This window comes from Wasmannia auropunctata, unplaced genomic scaffold (genome assembly GCF_000956235.1).
Source record: "Wasmannia auropunctata unplaced genomic scaffold, wasmannia.A_1.0 LD336099.1, whole genome shotgun sequence".
Lineage (NCBI taxonomy): Eukaryota > Metazoa > Arthropoda > Insecta > Hymenoptera > Formicidae > Wasmannia > Wasmannia auropunctata.
This window is the reverse complement of record NW_012026791.1, coordinates 1,326,979-1,336,217: the sequence shown is the minus strand read 5'-3', so window position 1 is coordinate 1,336,217 and position 9,239 is coordinate 1,326,979. Positions and strand designations below refer to the sequence as shown.

At 43.5% G+C, this 9,239-nt stretch overlaps 1 protein-coding gene across 3 annotated transcripts in view; it reads right to left on the bottom strand.

The window, feature by feature from the left end:
* LOC105462437 (tyrosine-protein kinase Drl) overlaps positions 1 to 9,239 on the bottom strand; it is an 80,988-nt gene that overhangs the window by 36,037 nt on the left and 35,712 nt on the right. The gene's annotated exons all lie outside the window — the stretch shown is intronic.

Genomic DNA, 9,239 nt, shown 5'->3' with positions numbered 1-9,239 from the left:
CTCCCTCCCTCATCCCTCTCCTCCCCCGATCGCGCACGTTCTCTCGTTTTCCCGGTGTCTTTCTCTCTCTCTCTCTCTCTCTCTCTCTCTCTCTCTCTCTCTCTCTCTCTTCCTCGCTATCCGTCTTTCTGCGGCTCTCGCATATCGCATCCGTCTTTCATTGCCCGTCCCTCTCTTTCGAGGCGGCTCCCAACTCAAATCCGCGAACGGTACTCCGGGATTTCAACAGTTGCGATAACTACCTGGATCTCTCCTGTATACTACAGGCAGTGACGGCTCAATCGCTTCATTGTAATTACTTGCTTGTTAGCGCGGCGTTGTAGCCTATACGCTAACGCCGCTGCAGCGAGTTGGTTAGCAACAATAACAGCGGGGCCCTCTTCCCGCCGTATGTTCTCGCGACTCGGTGGGTGTGCGAGTCCCGAGAGCTCGAAGCCCGTCATTTAGTTTATGGCCTGCGACCGGCAGAGAAACCTCCGGCGTGGCTTTCTGACGTGCCATAATACGTCCAACTGTGAGTCTCACGGCCGCGGCTGCAATGCGAATTACTACGTCGCCGAGAGTAGTCCGCATGCAACTCGGGATTCGTATCATCGTTCATCTCTGTACCGAGCATAATTCGTAAAGCACTATGTACGAGTCGCCGCAAAATGGCTTCTGACACGACGAATTTATGAACCATTGTGATCTTTTTTTTAACACAGATATAAGTAGTATATATATATATATCCGGATAAAAAATCTCAGGATTGAGAAAGAAAGAAAGTGTCCGGACTTCTTTTACTCTGTTTGGTCCTATCATTTCTCACGCGGATGGCAACCCGCCAAGAGATGTTAGGTTTTATAACAATTTCATATGATAAATGTTAGTGAACTTAGAGGACTCTTATAGAGTGTCCGCCGCAGAGACGTAAATCCGTCTCTCACGTGCGATAGCACTGATGACGCTATCACGCGGTAATTTCTATGTAAATTGAATGCAGAGAAATACGTCTCGTTATTTGCGAAATGTTTTAAATTAAGCGCACTATAAATGGGAAAAGTTCATTGCAAAATAACGACTCGCCCGATGCATTATTCTCGTATGTAAATACTCGGCGTGCTCGAAAATTGCGTTTCTAATTCTCGTCATTTGCGCGTCCATAGCTTCTCATTATCGACCACCGCAACGTGCATTCACGTCCGCCGATCGAATCGAATTCCACGGAATTCCGCGCGGACGAATATTTCATACTCTGCGATCATATAACGGGTCGCTTTAGTGCCTGTTGGGACTGAAAACAACAACAGGAGAGCGAGAGCGAGAAAGAGAGAGAGAGAGAGCTTGCTAACAAGATGCCATAGCTTTATCTCGCGATAAAATCAAGCTTCCATTATCTACTTCATAGATAGACAAACTAGCCAGCGACAGCGCAATATTGCTCACCGAAATATCTACACTGTTAAATCTATAGTGTCAAACTGAACCTTATTTAAGTCGCCACTGCTCCTGCTTAATAAATAGTTATTTTTAAATAAAACAATGGAATTTAAACCAAATTTAGATTAAATTTGAACTGTTTTAATTATTTAACTCCATTGTTATAATAAAAATAAATTATTTATTAAGTAGGAGCAGTGGCGACTTAAATAAGGTTCCGTTTGACACTATAGATTTAACAGTGTAATCTCATTTATGACTAATTGATTTTTTATTTATTTTATTTTCAATAAATATTCACATTAGTTGAAACTAATGATATATATCTTTATAATATCTATTTACACATACACAATTAATTATAATTTATTAATCGCTTAAAAGTACATCCGACTAATGGATATCATATTGATAGTATAAAATGTTAGATTGTTTTGCTATGTACTATAGATGATTTTGCTTTTAGCTAATAGTTTTGTGCTCTATTATTAAAGATATATCGCATTTATTAAATACTGTATTTTTACTAAAAATTAGAATGTTCTCTCTTGCACACAAATTACTGCTAACGTGCTAGAAGATAAATTTTGCATCATTCTCATAGTTTTTTTTTATTTTTATTTTTTTTTTATCAAAATGCTTCAACTCAATCGTCCATTCCGAGTATTAGACCATTTAAACGCGTTGGACATCGGAGTGCGAGCGGCGCGGGATTAAATTCTTTGCGCGCAACCGGCGATCTTCTCACTATCTCGCCCCGTTCGTTATCCCCTGAAGCTAGATGACCGAAAAATGTTTGCGTGCAAAACACGTAGTGTTTCGGAACGGAAGAGATGGTATCGGAAGAGAAGCGGGAGAAAGAGAAAGAGAATTAAAGAAGTTAACGAAGCAACGCCCGCGTATTTCGAGATCGCGTCGCCGAAACAAAAAGAGAAATCCGGGGGGGGGGGAGGGGGAAGAGAGCGGCGAGGAGGGAGACGGGGAGGAAGAGAAAGAGGGAGAAAGCGTACAGATATATAAATTACTGTGCAAGTTACTCGTCGGTATTGCGAGCCACGCTTAATTATAAAACCGATAAATTCATCCCGCGGGACACGGGACAGACGTCTGGAATCCCGAGGTTGATAAACGAGCCCCTGATCCCCCGACCTTCTACCTTACACGAGCATCCACTAGCCGCCCTCCGCTAGCCCGCTAGTCCTCGTGCAGCAGTTCGCTTAAGTCGCGCCCCTTCGTTCATCCCGCCCCGTCTCTCGCACGCCGTACGCGCTTACGCCTCGATGGACTCGCGTCATTGAGTCCCGGGAATCTGGACGACCGTGTAATTAGATCCTTGGCCTCGGCAGACCTAACGATAATTACATTTACGTTACCTGCGAGGATACGCCGTCGCCGTCGCCGCCACCGCCGCCGTCACGATACTCGCCGAGCCGTCAAGGGACGCCTCTCGTGGGATCACGTGCGTAAACCATCTCGCATATTGTCCACTTCGAATCAAATTTTCATATCGAATTTGCACGTCCGTGATAATAACTTGTTAATTTCGAAAGCACCCTTGCGGGAGCGATTTGCTACGAATTGTTTGCGCGGTAATCCGTTTATTATCTTGACACAAATGTGTGCATTCTTTATGCTATACTGCCGGTCTTAAAGTATTACAGCAATTGAAAAATTAAATAACGTACACGTTGATCTAAAAATTATTTGTATTCCTGGAAATCAATATATGTATATCTGCTTGAAAAGTTCCATTTAAAAAATTTATCTTAAATGCTCGCCATATCTTAAATATGATAATTTTTTTTATAAAGAAACACATGCGATATAAATATGAACTTATATGTAAATCTAAACTGTGCCACATTAATATTCCTCTTTTCGAGGAATTACATTCCGGTTTATAACAACTTTCAATATTTGTCGGAATTGTTTCGAATAAAAGCCTCGTTATGTAAACAAAGGGAGACTTCGGACACTTCAGATCAGTCTGGTCGCCCTGAATCGCGTTAAACGCGAGGATCCCTCGCAGTTTTAATCGTCGTTAATCAAACGAAGGCGGATGGCAGGTATGGACGTAATATTCCATCGATTCTCAAGTACTTGCCCCACCGGTGAAAGGCGGACGCTCGCTCAATTTGGCGCGGTTCCAAAGCGGACAGATGTCCGTAATTCTCGGTTTGATAAACGAGCGCTTGATCCCAAGTTTCCTATAAAGCAGAAGGCGCCTTTTTGAGCGGGCGCCTCTAGGCGAGCTTCTCATACCTTGCTCTTATCGTGACGCATCCCCTACATCTTGTCCCATATATTTTACATCGTATTTTATTTTAAGGATAAGAATAACGACGCGAAAAGATGAATGCCTTAATAATATTGCAAGTATTTATACTTGAAGGGCGATCGGCGTAAACTTCTTTTACCGCTATATTCTAATAACAATATATCGCATTAATAGAGCTTATATAAAAATTACGTACTGTGACTAAATATTGCGAACACCCCGAATAACAAGAATTGATAATATATTCGTAACGCGCATTCATTGCCGAGGTAATAATGTAATAAAAAATATAACGACCGGTTGCTATACCTCGAATGATTGTACGCCACGACCATGAACGGGGACGATTTTATCCTCTACCCTTAACCGCTCTGACGATTATTGAAGCACTTAGATCGTTTGCTCCCCACCGAGATATTAATTCTCAAGGGGTTTAGTCAATTCCTTTTCTCGGGTACACGGAAAGAACGATTTTGTTGAAAGATCTAAAAATTTTGCTAAATATAGATCTGAAAATAATTTTTTGTTGAATCATCAAAATAATTTATTGGAATGTAAAAACTGATAAGCATTGCTATACAACGTTTTGATATTCTAGCAATCATTTTGACTTTTGCACAAAATTATTTTGATTATTGAACAAAAATTATTTTCAGATCTGGATTCAGCAAAATTGTTCTTTCCGTGTAGTCGCTTTCCAGAATCTCCATGGCTGGGTGGCCCACGACGGGGGGGGATGATTCGATCTGGCGGGTGTCGCTACAGTGACGGAGGCTCCTCGCACGTACATACACGTCGGACGGGAGTGTGGACATGGGTGTTGCCCGCGCATACACACACACATACACGTGCGCGCGCGCGTCTATACACGTATATAACGGGTACGGTGCAGCTAGCGTGGCCTTCTACCGAAGTTTGTGAACTATGAGTGAACCTATCGCAAGGACAAATTTCCTCATCTAACTTTCTCCGAGTAGATGAGATGATCGCTCAATGCCAGCGGCACCGACGCTACTATCTTCACTATAGCCCGGCTCCGTCCGCCCTCCCCACCGCCCGCGCCCTCCCGCGCACCTACTGGGAAAATTAATGACGGAATCTAAGAGTTTTCTATAGGCAACTTTTGCCGTCGGATCCTCCAGGGCCGTCGGGGTAGAACAAATTCACGAGGGTGAGACGAGGCGCGAGGAGAACGGCAGCACGACAATAGGTTTCGGCGGTGTTCGACGCCGGGGATGGACATCGCCGTTATCGTGTTTTCGTTCGACGGAGCTCTCGCGCGCTTAAATTGGCGGCGTGCTTCACGTGTGGCGAACGACGTGGCGGGTCTTTTGTCGATAAACGAGGCATCGCCTGAGGCGATAACGATGATTTATGCGCTAAATTCTTTTAGCGGTGCATTTGGTGTCCCGACTGAATGCATGGGATATTTAACAAACATTAAAAGATGAAAAAACTAAGAGTCGCATTCTCTTACGCACTTGACAATCATAAATTTAGAACGATTCATAGATAAAAGCAAATACAATTTTCCAATGAAAAGTGCTGCCTTGCAGAAAATTTTATATACGAACGGTATCCATTCAATCACATTGAGTGATATCATTTTGTCGCACCTAATGGACCTAACGAATCTTTAATGAACCCCTAATGAAACTTCAATGTCTCGGAACGCAAAATTGCTTTACGATGGCCAAGCTCATCACTCTCGAGAGGTGGTATTCGAGCCCTTCGATGACGCGTGATTTCCTCGCCCATTGATCGCTTCACCTTATTTATCTACCCGCCCGCGCCGCCGCGACGCGCGTCCCCATTACGAACTTTCCGTACGACATCGCGTTCCGCGCGCTCCACCACCATTGAAAAGTCTTATTCTCGCAGGAATTAACGAGTTTCTCGAAGAATCGCGCGGAATTACGTTGCCGCGCGTCGCGCCAGGCCCGCGACATCATCGCCGTCGTCGTCGTCGTCGTCGACGCCGGCGGGTGCATGCAATTCTGCAAGTTGGAATTGAATCTACCTCGAAGAGAAAGGGAGCAGATTCGATCCTCTCGCGGAAAATGCCTCGCGATGGCGCCGGGGAAATGGGGCTCTTGACGCGGCGAATGAAATTATTAAAACGTCAACGCCATGTATATCTGACGTTGAAAGCCGTTACCAGCGTCGCCAGGCGCGCGAGGGAGAAAATTAATACATACGCGTCATTTGGCTTACCTCTCCTTATTTGCACTCGCAACCCGCTACTACAATTTTCTTTCTCACAAATGTGGCCGTGAATGCCGCGCATTCAGTTCGGATCCATTTATACAACGTCAAAAAGAGAGATACCTAAGCTGTTTTCTACGTTCAGTAAGAACATATCACACTCATTAAAAAACTCTTTAACCATTTAAAGAGCGCGCGCGCGCGCACGCACGCACACACACACACACACACACACACAAACACACAAACACACACATATATATATTATATATATGTTTCAAATGGAAATTAAAGATTCCTTAATATTACTAATTTGTGTTTTGTTATTTTAACAACAAATTGTTATTTTCCTTGAAATTTCATTAGTCGCGTAAAAGTTTAACACTAATTCTCCCCCTTTAAGAATAAACAATATATTAATCACAATCTTTACTTATTGTCGCTATCTTTTGCGCGGTTCAATAATGGTGTCTTAATATCTCTAATACCGAGAGATATGAAATTTTTCGCCGAAAACACCGCGCATATTTCATACGTATGCATAACCGTGTACACGTGTATATATGCATAAAAACATAAGAAACTATAGAGAAATGTTAAATAATTGCATATCAATTGCTCCGATCTACTGGCCGCGAGCTGCGTACGAATGCAAGCGGGATTTTCCACTGGCATTTTTATTATTTCCTATTGCAATAATAATACCGGATAACTGCCGCAGCCGAGAGAAAATATGACCGTTGTCGAATCGTGAATATCGATACCGTACCGCGGCGGCTCGCCGAGCGCCGAATCGACCACGCAACAACTCTACTCCTTTACCTCCGCTTCCTTCCTCCGCCGGATACGAATCTCTCTCCACCTATACACTATCGAACAAGTACTCCGGGGTGCAGCGCTTGTATTATGCATTCACCCCTCCGCGGAGCCCCCACGAGCGTCGCAGTCTACCGTATACCTTAACATAATAAGGTCGTATTATGCAGTATATACAAAATTTCCAGTTTAAACGCGACCCACGTTTCGGGCCTTAACGTCTTGTTCGCGGACATTCCGAGTTCCGAAACTCCGTGTTCCGCAAAAGTTAAGCTGCGCTCCGAGACGATTTACTAAATCGACACAATATGCATTTCTCACAGAATGGCATGGAATATTAACTCTATAATGTCTGACATGCTATTATTCATTCGCGAACGTGAATCAATTAACTTTCTGTTCGATTAAACCGCTTCATTAAAAGTTACTACGGTAAAAATGGTTTTCCTCTGCTTTTACTCGAAATACAACTCCTTTTAAGCGAACAATATAATATAAATGCTAGGAAAAAAGAATGGAAAACTCAATTGGTTTGGGAAGATTAGAACGTTCCTAAAGCGATTTTTAAATAATGATTCTAGCTTCGCACAGAGTAACTTCTAACAATAAGTGTCAGACACAAAATAAAAAATGTTCCGATTGTAGATAAGAGAGAGGGTGGTTTATCGAGCATAAGGGCGCGTCCTTCCGGCGCGTGTATTCGATCGGAACATTTTTTATTTTGTGTCTGGCACTTAGGAATTGCTTTGTAAAAGTAGAAATAGACCAAATCATTTTTGGCGTATAGATAGAATTTTTTAAGTAGCTGAGAGGGTGGTTTATCGAGCATAAGGATACCTTCCGACGCGTGTATTTGATTGAACTATTTTGTATTTGTGGCGCTTATAAGTTACTCTGTGCGAAGCTGGAAATGAGACCAATCATTTTATAAAAAACCGCTCCAGGAACGTTCCAACTTTCAATCAACTGGAAAATTCAGCTTGTCTAATTTAAATATAATTTATGTAACGCTGCTGTATAATTTTGTGTAATAATACGATTTCAACAAAATAAATTTTAGAAATGTGTATTTTTTGCCGAGATATATAATATTAAATATTTAAAATTTGTTGTATATTATTTGGACAAATAATGAGAGATACACGCGTAAACATAATTTCCCGCAAATGAATATGTTTGATTTAATACTGGATTTTGTAAGGATTATCATGTCTAACTCTGCTAGACACGGTTATGCGTTTTAGCGAAGATCCGGTGGATGCCGGTAAATTTTTTATCGGCTCGTGAGTAATCCCAGAGGGCAATAAACGGTCTACATCGTTTTCTCGCTTCAACAATGCAAAGCGTTACAGAGCACGATGACTCCATATGGGACTCCTTTTTTGAATATTTTATATCATAGACATGCACGGGATATTCCCCGACAAGGTTCCTGCATTCGATAAAAAAGACACTTCGCCATCGAATATATTTGACGTCACAGAAACATCGGAGCGTGATGGAGCAGATCTAAAGACACACTGGGATTTTAAATAAATAAGTCGATGAGATTTTTATATATTATAGGATATTTGCCGTTTCGCAATGATGACATTTTGCGCATATCAGAAGTAGATCTTAGAAGGGAGAGGAAAATAAAAATTCATAATTGGAGGAAAAATAATTTTGCATACTATCGTAACGGCGAGAAAGTGTTGTTGTAACATAACACCAACGTTTGCTTTATTATTCCTCAATTGTATCGAACAATTCCGATTGTTTAGCGCGAGGTTGGTTTCAGACTCAGATATTAACGTGGAAAATGGAAAAGCAATGTTCCATTCAATTTCGTTTATAAGGTTTCACCCGAATGTCTATCCGAAATCACCGCGCGGTAGAACGTCACGGTGTAATCTACCATCGTTAAATCCAACACAACCGTCCCTCCGTCATTGTCTCCCGTTACACGGCCGCAAACGCGGGCGTTCTTCGACACCGAAATCTTCCGTGAATATTTCAGGAAAATTACCGCGCGTTCGTCGGGCGCTCGGGTTTCCAGCGATTATGTCGTATAATCCGCGGTGAGTGCGTTTGTCACGGCCGCCGCGGCGGTGGCGGCGGCAGTGGGCGGCGGCGGTGGCGGCGGTGGCGGTGGCGGAGACGGGTGTCGGGTGTCCCCGTGGGTGATATTCCCTGTTATCCGAAACACGAGGCTGTTATCCCACAGCACTTACCATACGTAAGCGCCGCGATGGCCGGAAGAACGAGACGGGGACGACTGGCGGATGGACCGCAGGGGGCAGGAGGGGAGGAGAAAGGGGGGAGGGACGGAAAGCCGGTCTCCGGATTACCACGGAGACATTAATCACCGCCGCGTCACCCAACCAGCGTGATCTCAGTGAATTTGCAATTAATTCGAAATTGCCGTCATCGTCGCACACGTAAAGGCGCGGTAGGTAGGTATACGCGGGGCCGCGCGCGTCGTTTACACCGTGCATACATATCGGGGACCGCTCGCGACGAGATACAGCCCCCCCCCCC